At 37.9% G+C, this 26,978-nt stretch overlaps 1 protein-coding gene across 7 annotated transcripts in view; it reads left to right on the top strand.

Annotated features, from left to right (window-relative positions):
- LOC134145559 (contactin-4) overlaps positions 1–26,978 on the top strand; it is a 368,498-nt gene that overhangs the window by 67,911 nt on the left and 273,609 nt on the right. For 5 of the 7 annotated variants that reach the window (XM_062585140.1, XM_062585137.1, XM_062585138.1 and 2 more), the window contains one exon: positions 1,612–1,688. The exons of the other annotated variants lie outside the window; for them this stretch is intronic. The gene's annotated coding sequence lies outside the window, so the exon portion shown is untranslated. The remainder of the gene's footprint in view (positions 1–1,611; positions 1,689–26,978) is intronic. 7 annotated transcript variants of the gene reach the window in all.

Raw genomic sequence — 26,978 nt, 5'->3', positions numbered from 1 at the left:
TAATAATGTAAGATCAATTATTGCCAGGAAGCTATAAAAATGAACTGGACTCTAAGCCAGAAGACCTGTCTTTGTAGTGAGTTAGGTGTACAACAAGGAGCGGCAGCTCTAGTATAAGCCAGGACACCTCTGGTGATTTCAGAGTATTTCATTATTCTCTATAAGTCACAATGAAGACTATTAAGTGAGCAGAAGGGTGGGAGAGTCAAGTTTCAGGATGAAATGCCTGTTTTTTTTTTTTTTTTTTTTTTTTTTTAATTTATTTATTTATTTTTTTAAACTTTGTCTCTCAGGAGTTGAGTTGTGGGTAATTGAGGAAAGGCCACAACATTTTTCTTTCTTTCTATCAGCTTAGAGTAGAACAGTTTATGGAGCATTCTCGTTAGAGGATCTCAGGCTACTCAGACGCACTGAGATCATTCTCCATTTATAAATGTATCTGTGCCTAATGAAAATGTCAGTGAAGGGGGGCAGCTCCCATCCACAGTGAAAAGGAAAGTGTCATAAGGCTGCACCTTGTTTTTTAAAGTTTGAGAACATTAGATATAGCTTAACTTGTATGAAGTAGTTTCTTAGCTATCTGCTATTTAATTGATATGGAAGATGGGACAAAGGATGGAAATCACTTCTTACTGCTGCAGATTGCAGCACAACTTACATCTTGCATGGATGGCCTGAGCAAAATTAGGAAAAATAATGAAGCAGAAAAGACAGACATGTTATGATCTGACCAGTAGAATGATGTGTTGTGTGACATCTTGACATATAGTGCATCAAAATCTGTACAACACCGTTTGAGAGGGGTTTTTTAATTTAGAGTTCAAAAATTTTGAATGAAGAGCTCACTTAAAGGCATTCAGAGATCTCAGTACTGGCCAACATTTCCTAATGAATATTCCCCACTTCTTTAGGACAGACAAATATAAAGTAACTGCTGCCGGAAATGCATGTGTAAGAATGTTTTATGGTTATTACACAAAAAGTTGTCTTTTTGCCAGTGAATCTTAGTTATTGTTTCAGCAGCAGCTTGTCTGTGTTTGCTTCAGTTGTGAAATAACTCAGCTGGTATGGTCCCTGGCCGATAGCCACATTACCTTGGGCCAGTAACGTGTCAAACTGAAGCCAAGCTGAGCCAATTCTGGCTTATGTTTGAATGAGAGCTGCAAAGGAGGGCTCGGGTTGCTATGGACTGGGATGCTGGTTGATGTGTTGCCACTGCTCCTGATGTGAATTGTAGGGTATTGCTCTAGAAATCTTTCAAATGAGTCTAATAGGAGGCTTGAATATAATCAGTGTCCCTTGTACATAGTTTTTTTAAAAAATTAAGTAGTTTGATATTATATAGGTGTCTGTCACACTTGGAATCTTACAAATTTCAAGAATCACCCTCACATTAGTAGAGGCAGAAGTCTTGTTATTTATGCATGGATATGAGAAGGTAAAAAGAAAAGGTATTACTTTCAGACAATTTGTAATGAATTGTCAAATAACGTTTCTGCCTATTTGTACTATGCTTAGATGGTAATAAGCATGTTGAACTTCCTTAATGAGTCTCAAGTGACAAAAGTTAAAGAAATAAGCAGAAGAAACTAACTTCTTGCTTCATCTTAGGGCTGTGACTGACCTGGAGACATTACAGCATCCAGCTGGAAAAATGACTGTCAAAGCGCTGCACAGCCTGTTTTCTGGTAGGCATGTCAACTACAGGTTAATATTGAATGTTTTTGTTGTGATCAGATTCCTCCAATTCTGGCTTCTCTTCTGCTGGAAGATTTCAGTGTTTTGATTTGATTTGTGGTTAATGGAGACGGTCAGACTGTTTCATTTGGTATAAGAACATGGATTAGTTTCCAAAGACATAACCAATAAGGATTGGTAGGAAAATAATACTGGTGTGGCATACATCTTCTTTCTGAAACATTTGTCAATAAAGAGGAGGTTGACGGGGGAGAGACATGTTCATGGTATTTGTTGGTTTCTGGTGGGCACACATGAACCTCTTTGGTGTTTTGTTTCTTCTTGCAAGTATTGTAGATGTAAGCGTATCTTTAAGCTCTTATGCTTCTCAGCAGACTAGGTTAGCAAAGAAATAACCTTCGTTTCTGGCATAATGTAAAATATCCATCATTTAGTATTGCTGTGAGTAATGGCTTCTACTATTTAAATCTTTTTTTTTTTTTAATGTGGACATTTAGCTCAAAGATAGAGCCAGCACTGACCACTTGCTTACAGCATTACCCCAGAAACCAAGCACCTACTGCTTTTTCTTGTCATATTATCATTTTTTATCATTTTATTTTTTGGAGTAATGACTGGCAAGACCTACCTGACAATTTATTCTTTTTTTTTTTTCCCCAACATTGGTATTAATGTCCAGTGATGTCACTTCTCTGCTGAACAGCAGAGCATTCAGAGCTATTTTCAGAGCATTTAAATATTCCAGTACTTATTCAAAGAGAAAATAAAAGGCAGAGCTGATGTAAATGCAGTTTGCTTTATATGCTTATATATGCCAGTCTTGAAATGAGATTGATCTGGAGATTTTTAAATAGTCTTTTTGATAACTCTCAAGCAAATATCGGTTTCCAATTCCGACATGGTAAACTGCTGCAAGAAATGATCATTCATACCTATAAGTGCTTTTTGCTTCCCAATGGTTTGTGGAAGTCTACTTTTGTTTCAATCAGAAAAGATTCTGCGAAGTTTTATTGCTAGGCTGTTTCAATGTAGGAGATGCATTTGACTGTAAAGCCAGGGATTATTCCTCAAACTTAAAATTCTAGGAGAAATCACAACAGCTGCCTTGCATGTCTGAAAGCCACTCAGAATTGAGCAATTCTTTACATTCTCTAGCAGACCTGCCTTCAATACTATTATATTTTCAATACAAGATATAACAGACTTATGAAAATATATAATTTCAACTTGAAGATCAAAACCTCTGAAGTGGAAGCATTTTGATTTTGATAATCTGCGATGGTATTTCATGAGCTGTTGCTTTGTATCCTTGGATCATTGTTTATCATAATTGATAACTGTTATCCTAAATAATTTCCCTTCTATAAAATGGGCTGCTTGCCTAGACTGCTTACTAATGGAAGATAGACTATTGGGAGGAATTCAACAGTGTGCCTGTTTCTCTTCAGTGAAGGCAGAAATCACGGCATATTTAGGCAGAGAAGTCCACTGTATATTATCCTACTCTCCAGATGAATTGTGTTCATAGAATATCTAAATATTTCAGCTCCTGCCAGCTGTTTACAATACTTGAAAACAAAAATATTTTGGACTAATCTGAAAGACTCTGGTTAGAAATAATTGCTTTCATGATGTTTTTTGTAACAATCATTTATCCTATCTCCTTTCTTTCTCCTCATTCTGTAATTCTGTTTAGAATCAGAAAGCTTGTACCAAAACCAGCACAGGTGTGCAGCTCTTATGTTAGTGCTTAAATCCATAGAAGGTTTGAGCCACGGGATTAATAGTGCTGCTGTTCTTAAGCCTGGCCCTGTGCAAGCTGGTTCATCCTTCATTTCATCTGTCTGTTAGCACTGTAGCTGAAAGCTGCTAGAAACACTGACAAATAGGGATTCCAGCATTTGCTTAATAGGGCTTTCAGAAACTACTAATTGACTGCTACACATGCAGTTCAAATGCTTTACACTGGACTTTACATGATTTAATGTTTACACAGGTACATTCAAACCCCTTACTCTTCATAAATCATTTCTATTGTGATAACAAGTGATATTAGCTTGAGCTTGTAATACCTATAAAGATGCTATATAACAATTAGTTTTCCAAAGATTTTTTTTAAAACAATAGTCAGACCGTGGAAGTTTTTCCAGCATTTGGCTTGTGAGAATCTATGTTACTCTGACTGTTGCAGGTGGCCAAGGATTTGGCATAAGGGGGCATAAGGATTTATAGGAGAGAGAGGTACAGAGGCTGTAAATGGAGTGAAAATAGTGACATGGCAGTAATTCAGGGTGGGGAAACATACTGAATTCTAAGAACAAAAACAAGAAGAGCATTCTGTTCAAAGATTGGAATTGACAAAAGCAAGGAATTTCTAGTAGCTTTCATCCACTTTACTTCCTCTCTCCCTCTCTCCCTCTCTCCCTCTCTCCCTCTCTCCCTCTCTCCCTCTCTCCCTCTCTCCCTCTCTCCCTCTCTCCCTCTCTCCCTCTCTCCCTCTCTCCCTCTCTCCCTCTCTCCCTCTCTCCCTCTCTCCCTCTCTCCCTCTCTCCCTCTCTCCCTCTCTCCCTCTCTCCCTCTCTCCCTCTCTCCCTCTCTCCCTCTCTCCCTCTCTCCCTCTCTCCCTCTCTCCCTCTCTCCCTCTCTCCCTCTCTCCCTCTCTCCCTCTCTCCCTCTCTCCCTCTCTCCCTCTCTCCCTCTCTCCCTCTCTCCCTCTCTCCCTCTCTCCCTCTCTCCCTCTCTCCCTCTCTCCCTCTCTCCCTCTCTCCCTCTCTCCCTCTCTCCCTCTCTCCCTCTCTCCCTCTCTCCCTCTCTCCCTCTCTCCCTCTCTCCCTCTCTCCCTCTCTCCCTCTCTCCCTCTCTCCCTCTCTCCCTCTCTCCCTCTCTCCCTCTCTCCCTCTCTCCCTCTCTCCCTCTCTCCCTCTCTCCCTCTCTCCCTCTCTCCCTCTCTCCCTCTCTCCCTCTCTCCCTCTCTCCCTCTCTCCCTCTCTCCCTCTCTCCCTCTCTCCCTCTCTCCCTCTCTCCCTCTCTCCCTCTCTCCCTCTCTCCCTCTCTCCCTCCTAGCTGGTGCAGCTTGAAGGAGTTTATAAGCTGCTTGAAGACATGGCTACAGAAGATTTTGTTAATAATGAATTGTCTGTTTGGAGCTGAAGTGCTCTTGTCATTTAAAATCAGATTCCTAATGTTCTAATACTCAGTTTGTAATGGTTAGTTTGCTATGTTGTAGTACAGAATTAAAATTTTAAAATCATACTAGTTACAGTGAATTTTTAACATAATCTTCTAATGCTATTTTGTTTAATAACCTAGTCAATTGACTCATTTTATAATGAAGAAAACTCTTTATAAATATATATATGTATTTGAAAAATCCTAGCAAAACTATTGAGAGTGAATTGTTGGGTTAAGTTTAAATTTCAGTGTGAAGTTCACGTGCCGTGTGTATGCACAGCCCATGCAGCAGTGCAGAACGCACATCTGCTCTGAAGGCTTTGCATACACAGTGTGGCTGCATCATAAAACTGAAAAATTGCTCATTTTTTTTTAAATGAGGCCTAAAACTAAGAAGGGCCTGAGCCAGGTGGAACAGATGCTTCAGCTGATATTTTTTGTAGTATATAGTGCACGGTTAATATGTTAATGTGGAAGCTGGTCATAGACTGACTGAATAGAAATTACTTCAAGTTTAGTTCAGATTCCTAGTTGATATGTTTAAATTAAGTGCATAGTCGGTTTTTGATTTGTGCCATTCTTGGTGGAGAAGGGTATGTAAGCTGATTTGTGTTCTGGAAGTTCTCCCTTTTCTCAATTAACTATGCAGGGAGCTGAAGGAGGCTAGTTGTTAGCATGGGTGAGTTAAGTGGTTTCACTCCTACCACAGTCCACTTAGTCAACCGAATGCCAAACAGCCAAAGGATTTGAACCATCTATTTCCGCTTGTGCTGCTATAGATTGAATCTGCTCTGTTCTGTTTTGCTGGATAAAGATCATAGTCCTTCTGAAAATCCAGGAATCACTAAGATGGGGGTTAGTTTGAAGGTTGTGGATGGTGTTCCCCCCCCCCCCCCCCGTGCTCTTTTTGTGCAGATGGTTCATTGAAATACCCTGTTCTTTGTTTATAGATTGATATGCCAAGGAATAGTTGTTCTTGTTAGCTGAGCTGGTGAAATGGCTCTGACGGTCGTCCGAGCTTACCTGCAGGAGCTGTGCTGGTCCCTTGACTTGGTGAACAACATTAAAGCTCTTTCTCATGCCTGCATTCTGGAGCTCCCAAAAGACCACTTGAAGCTGTATTAACTATTTTACTTGCTGCCTTTTTTTTTAAGTAGGGCCTAGGCAGTTAACAGGAATACATAGATGTACATTGCCTGGAAATTGATTACTGCAAGTTTTATCCCTGTGGCTAATATTGGCTAATTTATCAGCTATTAAAAACGTTTCTAATGTTTTAGTAGAACACAGTGAAGTGATCCTGCCAGGCAGTGCTCTGATGTGAAGTATGTGATACTTGTTGAAATAATGAACAATATTGTAATGAACCTTTTTTTCTAGTCTTTCCATGTCTTATCTGTCCAGTAAGGCTAACATCATATCAGGCCTTCAGAGCTGAAATAGTTCATTCTCCTGAGCTTGTAATACTTTGAGAAGAAAGACTGAGTTTAAAATGTTTGAGATACCATTTTTTTGTTTGTTTAATGAATGCAGAGCAAGATAAATAACAGATGTTTGCATATGTCACTGGCACTTAGGCATGTGCATGTCAGTGGTGATAAAGTAGTGAACTTGCAGTGTTTTAACTAGATTAGCACTTGTCTCTTAGTGAAACAGTGTGGGGGGTTCATTTTACATAGCATCATCAATTTCTATTAGGATCAGATTTTATTTCTTCCTACTTGAAGTAGGAGAGCTTTGAGAATCCATCAGAATAAGACTGAATGTGGACAAAAATTCAATGCATATATTTCTTTTTGTATGGGATACTTACTATCTGAAGAGGCTGTTGTGTAGTAGACCAGAGCTTACATGAGCTGCAGTAATGTTTTGCCCCCGTGAAGGGGATGAAGAAAAAGTTGACTTCCCACATCCCCACTCCAGGAGCATTATAATACAATGGACTCTTGTTGCATTTGATCACAAAAGTGGTGCTTAACATGATATTCTGAGGAACAGAAATTTCTTCTCTTGGGCAGCTATAGTTCACAGTTGCTTTGGCAGTTACATTCTATTTAATCTGTCAATTTTTCTCACATGGTGTAGCTGCTGTGAAAGAAATTGGAGCTGTTATAGTATGTGCTTTGATACAGTTTGTAAAATGCAAGGTGGGAGACAGTAAACCAAACACAGCATGCCAGTAATTTCTTCACAATTGCTGATGTTCCAGCACTGTGATTCTGTATCCTAGTGAGCTGCCATCGCACCTTATCAAAAAGGATAGTGTTGTTTAAATGTTTCACTTTCATTTGTTTTGACATTTTCGTGCTGCCTATTAAATAAACTTCCAGGCTGTGCTCAGAAGCTTTCACCCAATTTCTTGTTTTTAATGATTATCCACTCTGTACCTGGCCTCATTTATATGTGATAATGCGAATCAAAATGTTCTGTTTGAACACGATGTGTAGCTTCAAAAATAACTATGTTGATTGATCTTTGCAGTGTTTTTTTTTTTATTATTACATCTAACCCTTACAGTGTTTATGATTAGCAGAAAATGCTCTGAAGTAAAAAGCTGTCTAGTTCAATGATCCTAATGGGACTTCAAAACACAAGTTAGGAATGTTCTTCCCCAGTGAGAAATTCTGATTTGTAGTGACAATATTAGTGACCAAACAACAGTGCATATAGACTGCCATGGTCCATGAAGGTAAAGGCTTACCTGTAAAGTTATTATTAAACTTCTCAGTTAATATAAACCCCCTAGTCTCTATAGTCATTACATGTAATAAATTGGATATGTTTGCCTCTTTTCACAATTCCCCTTTCCTCAAAAATACAGCAAATAAAAAGTATACGGCTGCACATGTGCTTGCAAATCATCATGAGTCATGGTTCAGTTTATTTAGGTATCCTCTACTATTCTTAATCACTTCTGCTTCTTTATTTTGTTTTGAAAGATCAGAGTGAAATTTTCGCATGTTTGTCATCCTATTTTTATAATCTGCCATGAAGAAACTACTTGTGCTGTGAATCACTCTAAAAGTGTTCTTTATTTGTAATGGTAGCTTTTGCAATAAAAGTTACTGTGAATTTAAACTTTATTCTAAGTTTGTTTTGCTGTCTTTTTACTGTTCTATTTATATTTGTTAGTATGACATCACGTTTTGCAGGAAGAAACCAAGAAATGCTAGTGAACCAAAAATGCTACCGGTATGCAAGTGTTAAGTGATTTAGCACAACAGTGTGATAGCCATTTGTGTGGCCATTAAAAAAAAAAAAAAAAAAAATCTTTACAGAGCATTTCTCAGTATGTTTGCATATTTTAAAAAGATGCAACAGTGGAAAAATGGAGGAATAACTACAATGTAGGAAGTGCTTTCTTGCATTTTAGGTTAAGAAACATACGTTTATCTTTCTAATGCTTCTCAGTTGAAAAGATCTGTAAAGACCTGTTTTCACCCTGTGAAAACAAGGCAACTTGCACCAAGCTGCAGGAAGCAGTAAATACTGTGTGCATTTATTCAGTTTGTTTCACAGAATTGATGCGAAACTCTGCATCTGTGGTGGAACCTGATGCAATTTCTCTGAAGCTAATGGAATTACCCAGCTCTGAGGGTGACTTCTGATCTTTCGCTGTGACCCATTGCTGCTCTTTGCTCTGAAACTGTCATAGTGCTGTTTCAGACAACTCTTCATGTGTCGGTAACTTGATTGGTATCTAGGAATTCTATTCCTTCATGCTGCTGACCTTCATAAAGTACTTCTATTGATATAGCTAAGTTTAATGGTGCATTAATTTTATGCAAATTCCTTTAAATTTACTGTATTATCTACTAGTATTCCATGTTCCTTGTGTAGAACCTACTGAGATAAATTATACTGAAGCAATTATCAATATGAATTCAGCTCTGTGCATACTGCTATGTTTTCGGATTATTAATGCTACTGCTCAGAACAAACGCACAAATCTACAGTTAATTGGTCCTTTCTGTAGGATGTTCGGAGCATGTTTTTATAAAAAGGTACTAAACATTCCTACTGACTAGATAAGAACATTATCTACCTACTTGTTCTGCATGAATTAGTTTTTTTTTTTTTTTTCCCTGTTAAGGTATTATACATGCACAAAGAAATGTTGTAGCAACTTAAGGATTTGTAAAGCCAAAATAGAGCTTTTTAAAAAAGTGAGAAACTTTACTTATACAATTTAATTTCACTTGCAGTATACTTTTGCAGAATGATTTAATCTTTAATAACTTGTTTTCCACAGAGTTCTTATTTGAGGCATTTATCCTGTGCAGGCTCTTTGACTCCCTTCAGCCAGTTCCTGCAAGGGTCACCTAAGAACCCTGCCGTCACACATCTGTTCTAGGCCTCTACGTGCCTGCATTCCTTTATTCTGATGCTCCTACATTTCAATGTATTTTATTTGCACCTATTTTAAGGTGGTGGTGGGGAATAGCCACACTAAAAAAGAAACTATAAAGCTGAAAGCGTGTAGGGTCACTGAAGCTTGCTATGGTTCAACTCCCATGGCTGCTGTATGGGTCAGGAGCTGTAAGATTGGCTGCACAGAGCTTAGGAGCCTCAGGTTGATAAGCAGAGAGATTATTACTGGTCAAGGCTGCTCTCACAAGGAGCTTGAGTGCCTGTCAGGAAGGGCAGGCATGCATCAGGGGACCTCATTCTTCCCATTTGAATTTCATGAGCACGCACAGAATTCTGATTATTGCTCTTCAGGATCTTCTATTGAAAAGCCTGCTGTGAAACTAAGCCCACAAGCATTAGCTTGGCCACAAACCTAGATATTGAGAGAAAAATGAGCACCAAAGTAAATAGTCTAGTGTTTGAATCAAGCTGTTTGTGGTGTCTTGTTAAACTGATGAATTTACTCAGGCTAACGAACGAGATGCGGAAGGGTTCACTTCACTGGTCTGACTTGGTGTAGTACTGCCTTCAGGGTTGCTGCTCTACAAATCTTTCCTCTCGGCGTAGTTCTTGTGACCCATGTTGCTTTGGGGATTTTTTTCTTCCTTCCCCTCTCTTCTCCATGCAACAGGCAGATTGTAATTGATTTGCAAATGCAAAAATGACAGTGATGTAAAGTGTACTTGGGGAAAAAAATATAATGAAACTTTCTATACTGAAAGCAAATAGCATCATATGCCTTGGTATTTAGCTGCTACTCTGTACTTCTTTCCAGGGTGTGGTTTTTATTTTTATTAATTTTCCTTTTGTCAGACTTTGAGGAGTTTGTCATGACTCGTTGTGGAGGACTGTGCACACCCAGTTCCGTGGAACATTGAGCTCTTACAAGCTGTCTCACTGGACTTGAATGACTTGAAGTTAATTATTTAATTAATAATTCCCCTTTCGGAAGGGAAACACTGGTATTTCGTTGTGTCTTTACATGGCACAGCATGAACAATAATGGATTAAAATGAGCAGTGTAATATGAGGTAAAGTTGTTGAAGGAGAAGTTTAGACGTCCCAACATGGAAACTTCATAGTGCCAATGTAACATGTGGTCCTCCTCCTATCGCATATATAAAATTGTCGTCATATCCTGATTCATTATGGCCTACTGTGGGTTAATATTAATAAGAATTCAGTGTAAACTCTGGATTCCTCAAAAGAGAGGATAATGTTTGTACTATAGCATTCCATGTGTCTATGCATATTTCTGCATAGTGTGTTCCCAGTTGTGTTTTTGGATTGTGGGAGCTTTTTATGCCTTGTAACTATTAATGCAGTATTACTTACTTGACAAAGTACTTAATAGCCTTTGGATTTTCCTCCTGTTTCAATAGGAAATAATGATGAGGCCCAACTCTTTGGAGAAGTCCCTTTTGGCATCTACATTAAGACTTTCTGTCAAATTCTAAATAGCTGAGAGTGCCTAGTTAAACATAATCCCCTGATTTTTGGATTCTAGGTGTATAGTTGTTGTGGCTTTTTCCCCCTGCCCTCCCCTTTCCTCTTTCTTGGTTAGTCGAGTTAGATAAAACCTGCTCCAGTGCAACAGATAATCTTCTCAGCATATTTTCTTTGGGAGAAAACGCAGATGCAAGTGGTATTGAGAGCCCTATTTATGACTCCATTGACTTTAGCAAGTCTTTCTGAAGCTGGTGTTGCTTTCTAGATATTCATTGTCTGGGGTTAACACTGGCTATTTAATCTTGTGCAAATGTGTGGAATCTTTCAGGAATAAATTATGGCTTCTAACATGTTACAGAAATTCTAGATTAATATAACTTGCAGATAATTTTCATTTCTAGAACATATGCTCCAAGTGTAAATGGAAAAATAATTAACTTCAATAACTTCTGTGTATTTCTTTTCATAAAAACAAGTATGCTGCTACAGTCCTTTCAGGTAGCTTTTCTAAAATTTATGGCAGTGTTAAGTGTCTGAATGTGCTCAGACAAGTTTATCCTAAAGATTGCTGTATTCATGCTATATGTTTAATTCTACCTTGAAGTTGCTCATAGTTTTGAAAGAGTCTTTCTGAAGAATTATATAAATCAAACTTTCGTTAAAGTGTTCATCTTACCCTTCAATATGGCAGTAGGTTTGTTAAAAGTTGTCAAAACATTTCTTGATCAAACTTAGCAGTTGAAGACTTGTAATATTTTCAAAACTAACTAGCAGATAGGCATGTTTGAGATCTACCCAAATACAGAATTACTCTAATTAATAATACCTTTCATTAGATATTACAACTGTCCCTGCATAATGGTCCATATACTTTGTCTGTGAAATAACCCCATACTATGTATTCTTACAAAGGGTAGAGGCATGGCATGGGACTGCAAAAGTAAAGAAGCTGGTACTGATGGCAACAGTTTGTATTTTGTAGTTGCCAGTAGTGCTTCTGCTCTTTTGAAGACATATGGAGATACTTTCTTGTATAATATATATACAAAAACTGTATCTCTCTAGCTGGGTTAAGCCTGACTACAACATTTGAGGAGATCCTTTCTTACTGTATTTCTTTTGGCAAGCGTGTTGCCCATTTGACTCTTTCCTTGATTCATCTAAACCCCCCCCAAAAGGATATGCAAATGCAATTAAGTACTTTGATCCTCGTAGAAATCAGGTTGGTGCTGTGTTTGTGTCTTCCAATTTTGGAGAACTCCATTTGATGAATATTCACAGACAGCCCTGACAAAATGCCCCAAGTCCCAAGATACTCTGTGGGGAAAAAAAAAAAAGTCTAATATATTAAATTCAGCTGAAATTAACTCAGTACAAAAGGAGTTATAACACATCTTGGGACCTCCTGGCTTTTATACAGCTGTGACATGGCTTCCCAGATGGCACAATTATCTTTCTAAAATATTGTAGCAAACTTTCATTTGTCATTTGTATTAGTGCAATAAGCTTTCCACAAATAGGCAGAGGTATCTATCTATGTTCTCCATGCCGATAGTTACAGTTCACTTGGAATCAGAGAAACATTTTGTAGGAATAGGAAACAAACCACCTTTTTTCATTTTGACTTCTGAAATTCCTATCCCACATGAGTATATCTCAGAAGTCTGAAGTTATAACCAGAATTGTATATTAAATTTTTTTAAAAGAATACTTTATGTTCTGTGAAAGCATTTGATTTTCTTCTTTGGATAGCCCCAGTTCTGATGTGGTGGGCAGTTGAAGTGCAGCAGGCAGGTTTGCAACATTGTAAATACTACAGTCAAGTCAATAATATTTATATTGAATGTAGAACTTATATTGAATGGCAGAAAATTTATTCTGCTTACTCCTTTATCAACCAGGAGTAAAGCTACTCTAGACAGTATGTCTTCAGTGTATACAGCATTATGTATCATGTGTCTGAACTTGCAGAAATGTTTTCAGCTAATCATACCTGAGGTATAATGATGTCCCACTTCTAAAACACAAGGGTTTTTTACATTAAAAAAGAGTGCAGGAGGTAAAAACTGAGAGAGATTATTCCTGCACCAGCAAAAGAAAAACAAAAGTTTTATTAGTTTTTTTTTTTTTTTTTTTTTTTTTTTTTTTTTTTTGCAAATTGGCTGTCTGAATGTCAGTTCTCTTCTTATTTTTCCTCTCAATATTCAGTTTCTTATGCAAAACTTACTTCTGATATTAACTTGTTGAAAACAGTTGCTTATTTGTAGTTGCCTTATTAAAGGTAAGGGGACTGCAGAAGTAAAGAAGCTGATACTGATGGCACCAAAAAACTACCAAGGGTTTCCAAGCAAATCAAAGGCTCCATTGCACTATGTGAGAGCGTAGTGGTAGAAGTTCCAGATGTGCACAATATAGGTAACGACCAAGAGAAATCAGTTGCTGCCTTTACTCTAGTAAAGATGAAGAGCTGGATTCTAAGAGTTTGTTGAGGATGATGCAGGACGTCTGTGAAGGATCCTGGACCTGATTCCAGATCTCCTGAGTTCTGATTTAGTACATTAGCTGTAAAACTGTGTATTAATGTTGTAATTCATGAGGAGGGAGGGAAAAAAAAAACAAAGAAAAAAACCCCTCCAAACAGCTTTTTGACTGAAAAATGCTTTGCCCTGAATACTGGGTCTTGAAGTTATTTTTGTTTTTCCAAGATTAAAAAAACACTCTAGGGTTCCAAATGCTAGGAACATGGAGATCACTCCAATACTGTAGCAGGGAGTCATGATAAAAAAGTAAAACCTCTATACCAATCACTGACTGGATAAGATACCTATCTTGGCCAAGTACAGATGTGCCTTACAGTTATCTTTTATTGTTACAGCAGAAACATAATTCATAATGATGGAGAGTTGAGTCTTTTGGTTTACAATGATAATCTGTCTGTTGGTTCTTGTGAGCAATTTTGCTTTACCTAAACTTACTTGCTGTTTGTGGAAGAACTCAGGTTAGCTCTCTGTTACATGGGAGGGCGGGTGGATACCTGCAAGTTGTTACGTTGCCAGTTTACAACATGGTGCAGAAATAAGCTACTTCAGCATACTCATACGTACAGGAGGTAGAGCCAGGCTATCTTCCCAGCAGCATGACTCTTGGGTAGAACATGTACAGAGTGGAGCAGCAAAGGGAAAGAATGATCCTACCCTATGTTCATTGCAAGTGGTATCTCCGAAAACATTTTGGTGTGGGGGAAATTTAGCACAGGTGGCCAAGCTTCAGTTAGGTGGTTCAAGATAACGACTTCTTTGCATACTGTTTCCATCTCAGCTGTGCAGTTCTGGACCCAGGAGCCAATGAGCCGTAGGTGATTAGGGAGCCTCTGTCTCTTGCAGACAAGTAGCTTAGCGCAGATTAATCACACGTGTTGGACAGATTTTCAAGATTTTAATCCCTTAATTTTGAGCAAACTGTGTGGTGAAGGGAGCATTGTATTTTATCCAACCTTATAAGATGCAATACAGAAAGAACCCTGTACCAGAAGGCATGACTGGATACTGCTGAGAGGTAAGAGGGAACAAATTTGCTGCTTGTGCTGAAATTAGGAAATTTCTTCGCTTTCCAACAGAGGAGATAAAGACCCATGAAATAAACAACATCCACTAACATTTGTGCCTATTATGCATAATGACTTAGAGACAACTTAGGTTGTTTCTGTATACTGTGAGTAATTCACACCCCTTTACTGTATGAAAGGAGAGTTAGCAGTTAGGCAATGTCCAAGTAGCCACTTAATGAAAATAAACTACATGAAGAGTTAAGTGTTTATGAATATCTATTCAGTAGTACTGAAGAAAAGTTTTAAGGGAAAGTAGTTTAGAGAGGTGTAAACTCTTGTGTATTCTTCAGAAAGCCACAGTACTTTTTGCAATTCAGCTACTGCAGGGAGAAATCTTCCCTATTACTTCCTGAAATGGCCTCTGAAACTCTCTATCTAACAGTTTCTATCTGGAATAAAATTGCATGAAAAGACAGCTTGAGATAGCTCTGCGTAAACTCAGGAATGAATCTTGAACAAACAAACAGAAAAGGACAAACTGCTTACATACCCCTTAAATCATACCAGTGTAATACACTGGGGCTCAAGGAAGAGTAACATTCTTGGGGATAAAAGTAGAGAGGGCGTTTCTTCTCTGCAGGTAAATTCATGCCTTTGGTGCATAGTTCAAGTCCAAAGTGTCTTCAGGTATTTATAAGAGAAGATTATCATGCAAAAAAACTCTTGTCCAGATATATACACTTGATATTTTGCTTAGTGAAGTACAGTTAGTAAAGTAGTACTGGAAGTTTTCCACTTCTGGTTTTCATAGGGGAAAATTTCTTTCAATTTCTTCTATCAAAGAATGACTGAGGTTGGCAGGGACCTCTGGAGGTTGTCTGCCTGGTCTAACCTGCAGCTTGAGGAGGGGCAGCTAGAGCAGGTTGCTCAGGACTGTGTCCAGTTGGGTTTTGAGCATCTCTGAGGATGGAGACGCCAGGGCCTCTCTGGGCAACTTACTCTGGTGTTCAGTCACCCTCACAGTAATAAAAGGCTATGTCTTCTTCATTAACCCCTCCCCGCTTCTCTCCCAACAGGTATTTATACACCCTGGTAAGTTCTCCCTGAGCCTTCTCTTCTCCAGACTGAACAGTCCTGGTTCCCTCAGCCTCTCCTCCTAAGACAGAGGCTCCAGTCTCGTCGTAGTCTTTGCAGCACTGAGCTGGACTTACTCCAGAAGGTCAATGTCTCTTATACGGGGGGGAGCCCTGCACTGGAAATGGGGTAAGAGAGATAAGAATAGTTTCTCATGCCAATTTGTTGTCAGAGTTAATCAACAGTAAAACCAGGTTAGTCTGACTCCAGCCATGTGAGTGAATGGCTGTTCTGGAACAGATGACCTTCACTTCCAAAATGTCCTCTCAGGGAGGAGGTTGTTCAAGAACAAACTGTTCTTATAGGCTAGAATGTACAGACAGGAGACAGATTTCTTTGTGGAACTGAGACTGTTGGCAGGAGAGGGAAACTACTTCACATACAGGGTTATTTTTTATGTCCTGATTATAAGGGCATTGAGAAAGATTACATGTTTTATCAAAAGGCCTCTGGGCAGATACAGTGATAGAATTTGCAAGGACTTGAGTCATTATCCACAACACCATCATATACTTCTCTACTGATTTCTTCTGAGAGGTAGATTTTATTTGATGCTCATGTGCAACTTCATTCACTCCAGCAGTGGTTGCATCTCTATCAATCAGGCTCTGTGGGAGGAGGTTAATACTGTGCATGCTACTATTATTGGTATCCTAAATACTTTTAGCTGAGAATAACTAACAAGTTGCCGTGGTATCGGGGGGGGGGGTAGGGGTTGTCACCTAGAGAGTTGGCTCTGTGAAATGAAGTGCTCTGGTGTAACTGCTGCTGCATAGCGCTCTCCACTGCCAGCTTCCTGTTCAAGAACAATAAATACAGGTTTTCATCCCAGTAATGAGTTTTTCTAAGTAGTGTGAAAACTCCAGGGATTCTTTTTATCAGAAGATAATCGTATTCTGGCAGTGGTACTTATCATGCCCAGTAAGTGTCCCAAGGATGTGATTATCTCCTGATAACTCTATAGCCTGTTACACTTCGTTGTTTCCTTACAGTGGAGAAAGCACGTGTTGTCTCTGAGGTCGATTTTATTCAGTTTGATAATGATAAAGGAATAAAGTCACCATTTGCTTGTTGGTATCAGGCAGCATGATTAGAAGCCACATACGTATTAGATTAGTTATTGCAGAAAAGTAAATATATTTGAGTGAAACCTTCCTTTTCTATTTCAATAGCCTTCAGTGTTCAGACAGTCTTAAAAAGGTGAAGTTGGTATGAATTATGGAAACAGACTTCCATATCTAAATGACCTTCCTACAGAAAATGTGCGTTGATTCTTTAACACCTATATTTGAGACCGTTGAAATTCCTTAAAGTGCTCAGAGTTTATCCGTTGCTAATACAATGTTTTAACAAGATTAAAGATAGTTAAACTAAAAGACTGGTCTTCAGTAGAAGAGCAAGTTGTTCTGAAGTATATGGGCGTATTTTTTATCGCAACAAGCGAAACCGACTGAGAATGGATGATCTCCTAAACTGGAATTAGGCAGAGAAAGAAACTTACTCTTATCTGTGCTACTGCTGGACTTGCAAAGCGAATCTTTCTGTTGTCTTAAAATTCTGGTCTGCTATGTGAGAATCGTACAGTTCAGGATTTTCATAGGAACTGCATAGGAAAATGATTCAGACTCAAATTTTATAAAATACTCTTTAAAAAGATTTTGAGCATGAATGTTTTATCCTGTTGTTAAAACGTAAAGTTTGGCAGATCTGACATTGTAGAGGGTCTGTGTATTTGATTAAAAGAATTTAAGAAGTTTCAGATATATTTGAAAATGAGAATTGATGTATCAGTAGGAAGCTTGTAACTGGTGTCAGTCTTATAGTTGCATGATGAACATGTGTATAAATTTTTTTTGAAAATTAATGACTTAAGTGTGATCACTGCTATTTGTAGAACTTGAAAAAATCTTTGAAAGCAGATTTGCTTAGGAATATTTTTGTAGGCACTGTACTTACTGGCACACTCTTAATTACTTGTGGTCAAATTCTGCTTCTGAATGAACTGAATTTAAAGGGAATGAGAATTTGACCCAACAGCCTAATCCTATTTTTTCTATTGTATGTTTTGTTACTCTAGTACTTAATCCAATTTAGCTCCATATACAAGTTAAGTGTTTTGCATCTTACATAACTCTGTGGGAGAAGTTAGCTGAAGCCAAGAAGAGGTGGGACCCAAAGAAACAGAGAAAATACTTAGGCTAATTGCTGTGTGTTGGCAGAGGTACAGTAGAAGCTGTGACTCTAAATGTTTTTTAAGGAAGGAATTCGACATGCATTTTAAAAGAAAGACTGTGCAGATTATAAACAATGCTAATGTGGTTACGCTGATCAGCGTGGGCTGCCGATCAAATGATAAGACTGAATTGGAATAAAACCTTGTCCCCAGCATTTGGGCTAAGCTCAGAGTTCAGAAATAGTTTTGGCGAGGGCTGGCCAGTGGGTGTAGGTGGGTCCTGGTGAGCAGCAAGTGTTGGCATGGGTGCCCCGAGGGTGGAGGTCCCTCTGTGGAGGGGGGTTCTGCAGAGGGTAGCCCGGTGGTTGTGCCAGCACACCGCTTCCTCTGCCGAATTCCAGAGCCCAGCCGCCTCGGCTTGAGTGAAACCATGTTCAGAGCAGTTTGGACAGCATTTTGAACAGCATTTTGAACTCAAATTCCTCTTGAGTAAAGAAACTGTGTTGTTCTCCACGTCAGGGCAAGCGTGTTTGCTCTGCTGCTTAGCATCCCAGCAACAGCATGTGAGCGCACCTCTGCTCGCGCCTCTCTGCTGCTCGTGCTGGGCTCGTCACTCGGACAGCAGCAGAAGCTTTAATACCAGAGAGCACTTCAAATAACATTTGTGCGAAATTAGGATGAAATTTGAAATTGTATCTATGTTGGCTTTCTAGATTTATTTCTTTGTTGGAACAACTTTGGATTAAAATAACATTTTTCACTAGTAGTGATTAAATTGACGATTAGTATTGCCAGTATGAAGGATGTTGCAAGTAGTGCATCACAACCTGAAAATACAGGTGAAAAGTGGATGTGGGCAAAGTAAAACACAAGAATGCAATAGTTAGTGTAAAATTTTGTGAAATTTTGAAAATGTGGAGAAGGGTTTTGTTTTTTTTTTCCTTCCAAGTTATTTTGGGTGAAAAAAATTACAAAAGTCCTGTGAAATTTATTTAGTAATTATCAAAAGTAAGCTGAAGCTCTCTCACACATTTAAAGAATATTTATAGTAGAGACGCATAAAATAGCACTGGGGTTTTGATGAAATTAATTGTGAATAGTTTAGAATATTGATAAACATGGTAGGCTGGCTTACTAATATATATTTTTTTGCTCTACTGAGAAAACACTAACAGATAACTCCTTCCTAAAAATGAGCAAATCGAATAAGATTGTATTAGATGATTATTATGCATATTATTATATATTTTTATATAATATATATTATATGTATTATAACTGTATTATGTTAGAATGTAAACCTGCGCCTGCTGAACAAGGTGGTAGATGGAGTAAGAAATTCAGAAACTCGATATTCCAGAGTAAAATCATTCTATGCACTATGTATCTATATGTGGTATGCAGAAGCCTTGCAGTGTTGAATGCAACAATAAATTTAACTTAGTACAGTTCAGATTTTTTATATATGTTGTAAGTTCTGAAGTGAAGTAATTTTGACCACAGTACTTACCCGTTAGAGAACTCAGTTTGAAGGAGAAAAGTGCAGCAATAACTTCATTTTACTCATTACTCTAAGTTTCTTCTATAAAGAGTGTTCCACAAACAATTTCAAGATTTCCTAAGTGTTTTTCTTTTTCTTTCTTTTTTTTTTTTTTTTTTTTTTAAACTTGATTAGACTTCTTGATCTCCACTACTGAAAGCTGTAAAGTTAGCCTCTGTTTTTGTCACGTTATTCAGGAAATAAAAGCAACCCTTCTGCACAGCATTTTTTGTTAATCAGACCTTTTTGTTAATGCAGTGTGTTATCTGCTGAACTGTAGACTTGTGGGTTGACCTTCAACTAAAACCCCAGGGCCAGTTGTGTACCACAAGTGACCAATTTTATACACATAACATGCCTAGTTATCAGATGAGAAAATGTCAACCACTTTTGCAACAGGCTTTACACAAGGATGGGGAGTTGCTTCTTTTAGACCATGTCCCAGATAACGTTACTGTACTTTGTGGAGATACGCTTAGAGATTGTGATACAGAAAACAGACTTGTGGAGAGGGGCACATAAATGTAACTGTGCAGTATTTGAAATATTAGTGCTCCTATTCAAAGGCATGAAAGTAAAACACAACTGTGTTTTACAAAATATGACAAAATCAGATGGCACAGTTCAAAGAAAAGTGATTCTTAGCTTGGAGACCCAGATTCCTTGTGAGACCTTACCAAGCAGGAAGTCTTAATGACAAAAAACCAGGGTGAACATCCATCTGATTGGGACCTGAAAAGATCAAAGTGGCAAAGCTTTGTCATGGATTAAAAAAATATATATATATGTCTTGGTTAATTAATCAGAGTAACTGGTGAAGACAGGCTTTTGGAGATGATGCTTTTGCTCCTGCTTCTGGAGTGTCAGTTCAAAACATTTTTTTTTAATTAAGATTGAGCTCATAGTGAGATTAGACTCTACATACACACGAAAGGGTGAAAGAGCACTTTAAAATCCACCTAGGGATTCATTTAAGAAAAAAAATACTTGATAGGAAGAGATACCTCCTCTTTGGCAGAAAGGAGTTCTTATTACAGAAGATACTGTGGATCAGAAATTAGCTGTTGCGGTGAGGGCAGATAAAGAAGGTGCTGTACTGTCAAATGAGATGTATGCTTTTAAGCTTCAGTTCTATTATTGATTATAACATCTCTGTAGTAAATCATGTACAAGCTTGTATTTAATTTTCAAAGACTGCAAATTCCTTTTGTACCACAACTTCTGAGTAGTATAAATCTTCTAATGAATGTTAAAAAGATATTGTTTCTCAGACAGTCACCAGTCGTTCATAATTGTTAAAGGAATTCAGTTGTATTTAGAGCATACCATGTGTTGGATGAATGTGATTTTTCTCAGTTGTCAACACATTGTGATATTCTTCTGATTCCCTTTAGTCTCTTTTTGCTATGTAGAAAAAACAATTAGTTTTAAGTACTGATCTGTTGTAGTGAATACCTTTATCCTAGAGTTTTATAAAATGCAGTGATTTACAGAACAGTCAACCTGACTGCCCATCAAGAAGGGTTACCTAGCTAATTAAAAAAAAAAAAAAAAAAAAAAAAAAAAAAAAAAACTCTTATTCTCTTCCCATTCCAACGTTTAAATTGGCTACTTGTCTGTGCATCTTCATCAACTCTAAATTAATAATAGTGAATACATCCTTTCAGATACCGAATGATCAAAATTGTGGCCCTGTCTTCCACAGCTGCACAAAAATTTTCAGGGCAGGGAAGAATAACTTCATAGTGAATTCTTCTAGAATATGCACACGTCCCACAGCTTTTAGTATAACAGGGGAAAATGGTAACCTAGTATTTGGGACCAGGATGGTCAGTCGCAATGTGCTTAGAGACCACTGCCCATTTCTGTTTGTGAAAATAGTTATACGTGCACAGTTAAAGCCCTGGCCCTGGCCCAGGTTGCTCCCTAGCTGCTGTCAGTTGGCAGTCACTGAGAGCCACTGTACATCTGAACAAGAAACAGCATGTTATCACTTACCCCAGATGACTTGCTAAGTTTTACAACTGCATAAAAAACATAGAAAGTTTTCATTACATTTCTTCATCCTGTTTTTTCTCTCTTTGCTGGAACAGCGGGTGTCACTAGGTTCTTCAGAAACAGCTCATACTGTAAACTGTGGAATAGTAGCATTAGTGTCCTCTTTAGTTCATGCAAAGCCACAGATCCATTCTGTCTGGTTAAGTATGGTCTTTGCCCCATAGTGATTGTTCCAACTGGATTTCGTTTGTCACTTAAAAAAAAATATAAAATTTAAAAGTATCTGATAATGTGATGGCAGAGTCCCTTTTTTTTTTTTTTTTTTTTTTTTAATGAATCCTACCATCACCAGTTTAATGAATTGGTTTGGACTAGATATGATTAAGCTTGTGATCAAGAGCTTGACTAAGAATCTTGTAGTCTGTTGATTAAGAACGTTGCATGTTAATTAATGCATAACTCCTGTCTGTGACATGTCTGGAGAATCAAACTTGCTGAGAGCTGTTCTGGGAAACACTGGCATTGCCAGCTTATTTGAAGGCGTTTAACTATAGTAATGTTACCTGATTAATTTATGGACTGCAACAGGAAAACTCCGTTTTATCAGTAGCCCTTGTCTCTGTGCATTATTTATAATAGGGACTAGAAATCGCATGAGGGGATTGAGGCTCATGTGCAGGCTTCAGTTAAAATACTCATGAGTGCATACTATAACATAACATTTCTAAAATCTCCTCTTTCCTTAATTTCTAGAGCTGAAAAAAACAAAATTTGGGGATCACAATGCATTTCTAGTCATTTCCATCTTGCACTTGTTGAACATAGATCTGATGCATAATTAAACTTTAATCAAGTCAGAGTCTTCAGTTCTTTTTAGAAAGGTGAGATACCACTCAGCATCCATGCATATCCATGAAAATAGACTTAAGGGCATTTGGATAAGACATTTTTCATCATATTTTTTTTGTCTTTTTTTGTGAGAAACCTTGCATCTCTGCTCTTAATGTAATGTATTTGTGTTGCATAAGTAAATGGATAATACTGAGATCTGCAGTAGTGCTGAAAAAACAGAATTCAAGTGTCTATTTGCCTGCAAGAGTACAAATTTGAGATAATACAATGTAAGAATTATCTGGAAAATCAAATTTCTATTGCAAGGAAAGTTCTGGCACTCCAATTTTGCTTTTATGCTAAAAGAAACCAAACCTGAAATTACTCTTACACAAGTCTTCCAGCTAATGCAGAGCTATTAGATCTTTTTTTTTTTCTTTTAGATATTGAAGCTTTATATTTTGAAATTGTACTGTACTGAAGAGGAATCAAAGCAATATTTGTTTCATGAAAATGGAATTTTGACATAATTGAAACAAAATAAGTACAATCATTAATTTTGGCTTTAGTTTTGTAGAAATTATGTATTTATCAAAAATTATGTTTGGAAATATTGGAAACCCTTGTATCAAAACAAAACTGAACAGCTTTTACTTTACCACTAAGTAATTTGATTTGGCTCCAACAAGTAGTGTCCATATCTGATTTTAAAGTGTTTACTTTCTTTATACAGAGATTTGTTGAACAGTTGGCTTTGTAAAAAGAGATAAGTTAATCTGTAGAGGTCTTTTAAAGCTTCCTGCACTCTCAAGTAAAATGCTGCTTCTTAACTTGTTTTGTGTCTGAATACCGAAGTGTGATTTGTTGAATTGAGTTTGGAGGAAACAACTCTGAATCTCATGTAAAATAATGTCACAGTATCACAAGTCTGCATGTGGATAGTAGTCCCTCCACAGACAAAACCCCATATAAGCCATCACAGTGAAGTCTTTCAAGGGAATACTTTTGTTCTGATCAAATAGGGTATAGGAGCAGTGCTGTACTTAAAACAGACTTGCAAGTGAGCAAGTAAAACTGCTTTGACATTTTTTTTAATTTGATTTCACATAAAAAGCTGTTTTTCCTTGACTTCCTAGACTTTTTCCATGCAAAAGAGCCTGTGAGAGACTCTCCAGAGCACGGTGCAAGGGAAGTTCAGTTTACTATGCCATGTCTGTTCTGGGCTGAATGTCTTGAATTGGGTAATGAATTCTCCAATAGCCCGATCTCTTTCTGAGGAGTGTTATGAAGACAGAGGAGCCCAAATTTGTCACCTACCTGTGTTTTCAGCAGGGAGCTGATAGGAGAGAGAAACAGTGATGGGTGAAAATAAATTCAAATCCTTGTTCACTGTGGGGCAGCACAGCTGAGTTACTACTGCACAGTGCTTTGGCGAGGCAGACTTGCAGTGTTGTACGTGGGCTCCAAATATCAGCTCAGGCTTTACTACGCTCTTTGCTGGGAGCTCAGCACTTTTCATGTGTAGCACTGGCGTCTTCTTGCTGTTTGTAAGTTAGATGTAACAAGAATATGGTAATTGATGTGGTATTTTGAGAACAAAAACAATTCTTGAGACAAATCAAAAAATAGAGAATAACAGAGATTCCTGGGATTACTCTGGGCTGGATTTTGGGTTCTGATAATTTAGACATCCCTAACTCAACTTGTTTAGTCCAAGACAAGGTAAAAATGAAAGTACCTTTGGGTTCGCTGCTTGTGAGATTAAGTCCCTGTGAGGCCTTTGGTATTGCAGGTGAAATCTCTCTCGTGTTTTAAACCTGTTCCAAATTGTGTGTTTTTCTCTCGATAGTAGAGACTGTATCAACCACAGAATTAAATGTGCTCTAAGAACAATTAGTGCCACATAAGGGCAGTGTTGATGGAACATACAATCCTTGTCCTCCTTTTGGCACAGTTTTGCAAGATCAGCTTACAGATGAAAACTTTTAAAGAAGATAAAGACTTAAAAAGGTACAATTTCATCAATCATAAGCTCAAATTTCTGAAGAGTTCAATACATTCATGACTATTAAACTTCAGATCGTGCTGAAGATACAGAAGTTGAGCTTTATGTAGCTTAATCAACAGATTCGTATTCCCCCACTTTCCTTTCTCCTATTAGCTATAAATTTGTTTTTCCCTTTAGCAGATTGTTTTTTATTTCTCCTTTTTAGATATTGTAAAACTAAGATTATCTTATCAAAAAAACATGAAACATTTAACTGATTAAATTTCAGACCAATTAGTCATACTTAAGCCTTTATGTAGACTTTCTGTGGATTCTGCACTGTCTGTATTTTTCATTTCCTATTTTACAACTGCATGCGCCATGAAGATGGTAATTAATTTGGTAATTAAAATACTACCTTTCTAGCAGATAACCAGTCAACTTCAGGACAATGATAATTTTTGATGTGAAACATCTAATCTAATGGAAGATTGAAACATGAGAAATGACTTGGAGGGGTATGCAAAACCTTTTCATAGTGAAACATATAACTTCTTTAAAGGTGATGGATTAGGGCACAGGGGGGATTTGGAACTGTGTTTCGATCTAGATATTACTATCATGTAGATACATAGTGTCATATGTTTTGTTTCACCAAATTGTCTTACTGTATGCGTGGGTCACATGGTTTTCTTACCCTTCTGACAAGCCTATTGCTTCACAACTTTGCGTCTGAAGATTCATTTTAGGCATGGAAACACCCTCCTGGCAATGTACGGACTCCCATTTTAGTTACAGTACATTATGATCAGCCTCTCTGATGCATTCTTAATGCCGCATTTTTCTCATTTAACTTTGTTCATCTCTAACTTCGGTGACTGACTGAAATTGGTTATTTATGGCTTTCTGTAGTCAGTAGAGCAGACACCTCCAGAAGTGGTTCATCCTCTGTGTGAGCTCCTGTATTTGAGGGTGAGAAGAGTTCTCCAGCAGTGTCTCTCTTGCTCCTTTGGGAGCATTTTGAACCTGTGGAACCATGTTGACTTTCTAAAATTAGTTGAGATGAATTTTGCCTTTAGCCTTGTAGAGATGCATCTGAGAAAAGAAAGAAGGTTTAAGCCTTTGGAAGAGATGCACATGCTTCTGATAGCAGCCAGCATCTGTGCAGGGTTAGTGTAAATATGCATTTTGATACCATTGTGTTATGGGAATGGCTTTTTGCCCATGTTGTGATGATACCTAAACAACTCATTTAAGAGCACAGAGCTATAGAGGATTGATCCATGTATTTAAATAGACACAGCCCTTGAAGTGAACCATTAAGAAAGTCAGGGTGAGTTCAAGGTAACAGGATCTTTCCCTGCTGCTCAGTTGTCTGTTGTGCTGTAGGACTGGGCAGGTGCATGCAGGTAGTCAGAGTGGGGCTTGTGTTTACTGGCAGTGAAGGGGGAGAGGCTGCAAGAAATACTGGGTATTTAACTGAAAGTGGATGAATATTTTGGGCTGAAGAGGAGTACTTACGAGCAATCTGCCGTAAGCTTTCAGCCAAGGGTGTGAGTCCAGAGGACTTGGATTTTCTGGGAGTTGGGCTATAGCAATGGGCTTCAAAGTCAGGAAGAGGCAGTTCTCACTTCAAAGCGTATTGGTTTGACCAAGAACAGCAGATTGTAGTGTGGCATTTCAACCATTCCCAAAGGGAGGTGGATCCTTTTAACAGCAGGTATGGAAGCACTGCCTGTAGGGAGGAGGGGAATAATAGGTTGATGTTGGTAGGTCTTAGTGTCCTTTCAGGAGTGAATCAAAAGAGCAAAGAGATGGATCTGAATAAGTTGCCAGTTGTCATTGGGGAGCAACTCTTAAAAACAGATGGGCATTTGAAATGGGTGAGACTTTCATCCTGTGTATACAATCTTATAGGCTACCATTGCAACAAGAAATGGCTGAAAGTCAGGCAGATGGTTTCAGCCTTTAAGTCAGTCCATTGATTCAGAGTTAAAATAAATAATGTATATAACGTACCAATATGTAACTTAGGTAACTGTTGTGCATAGCACAAATAATCATATGAACAATGCATGAGGCAGTGAACTTAATATTCACCTGTTCCATAAAAGTGGACCTAGATAGTCTTGAGTCATTAGAACATGAGGACGAAAAGCAACTAAAACATGTCAATTCAATCCAGTAGAAATCTTTAGAAAAGAAAAAGCATTTTCATTGTCAGAAGGAGTGCCCTTTAGCCATAAATCAAGTCAATTTAAATTGAGGATTTGCCTTGTGAAAGTAGAACTCTAGGAGGAAAAAATGAAAAAAGGCAAGCAGAATGACACTTTTTTTTTAGGTCTAATTTGGACATGGAGTTTGAGGAATACTATTGTAATAGTTTTTATATTGCAAATTCAGAAGATGAATTGCTATTTAATGCTCTCTGCCACATGTAGATCTGTAGAACCAAAAAGGTTCTTGAGCCCAGTGTTCTAATACCACAGATTGATACCACAAATTGTACAGGCCAAAATAAACAGTTGTCAGTCTGGAATGGTACCTGGGAAACTGATAGGGGAAATGCAAATAAAATGAGAGGGTAAAAGGAGGTAGAAGATCTTCTGACACCAGTTGTAAACCCTTCTCCTGTCAGCAAGCATGAGGAAAGGGGTGGGATGAAGGATCTGCTGAATGGTGATATCAGAATACAGCTATAGTTGTTCAGAAGTCGAGCTAAAACGTTTCATACAAAAAAAGCAATTAAATATTTTTCACAGATGTCATTATTGTCCGCAGATGTCATTGCTCACTCTTTAACTTTAGAGTCTCCTTTGAAATAAAAGAAAGATTAGTAATGAGATGAAAGTTGACTTTAACGAAAAAGAAATTAGACCTTAAAAGAAGATGAGTAATTACAGCTATCTTCAAATAAGATGGGAACAAGCCTTGAGGAAGTAGAAGATTATTAGTGTTTGTAATAATTGAGCCCAAGGTATGTGTACAAAGTATTAAAAGCCATGAAAGCCAAGGACTGAGAGAACAGGTGGTAGGATGC

The sequence above is a fragment of the Rhea pennata genome, chromosome 12, assembly GCF_028389875.1.
Source record: "Rhea pennata isolate bPtePen1 chromosome 12, bPtePen1.pri, whole genome shotgun sequence".
Classification (NCBI taxonomy): Eukaryota; Metazoa; Chordata; class Aves; order Rheiformes; family Rheidae; genus Rhea; species Rhea pennata.
The sequence above is the reverse complement of the archived record's forward strand: the minus strand, read 5'-3'. Positions and strand labels throughout refer to the sequence as shown.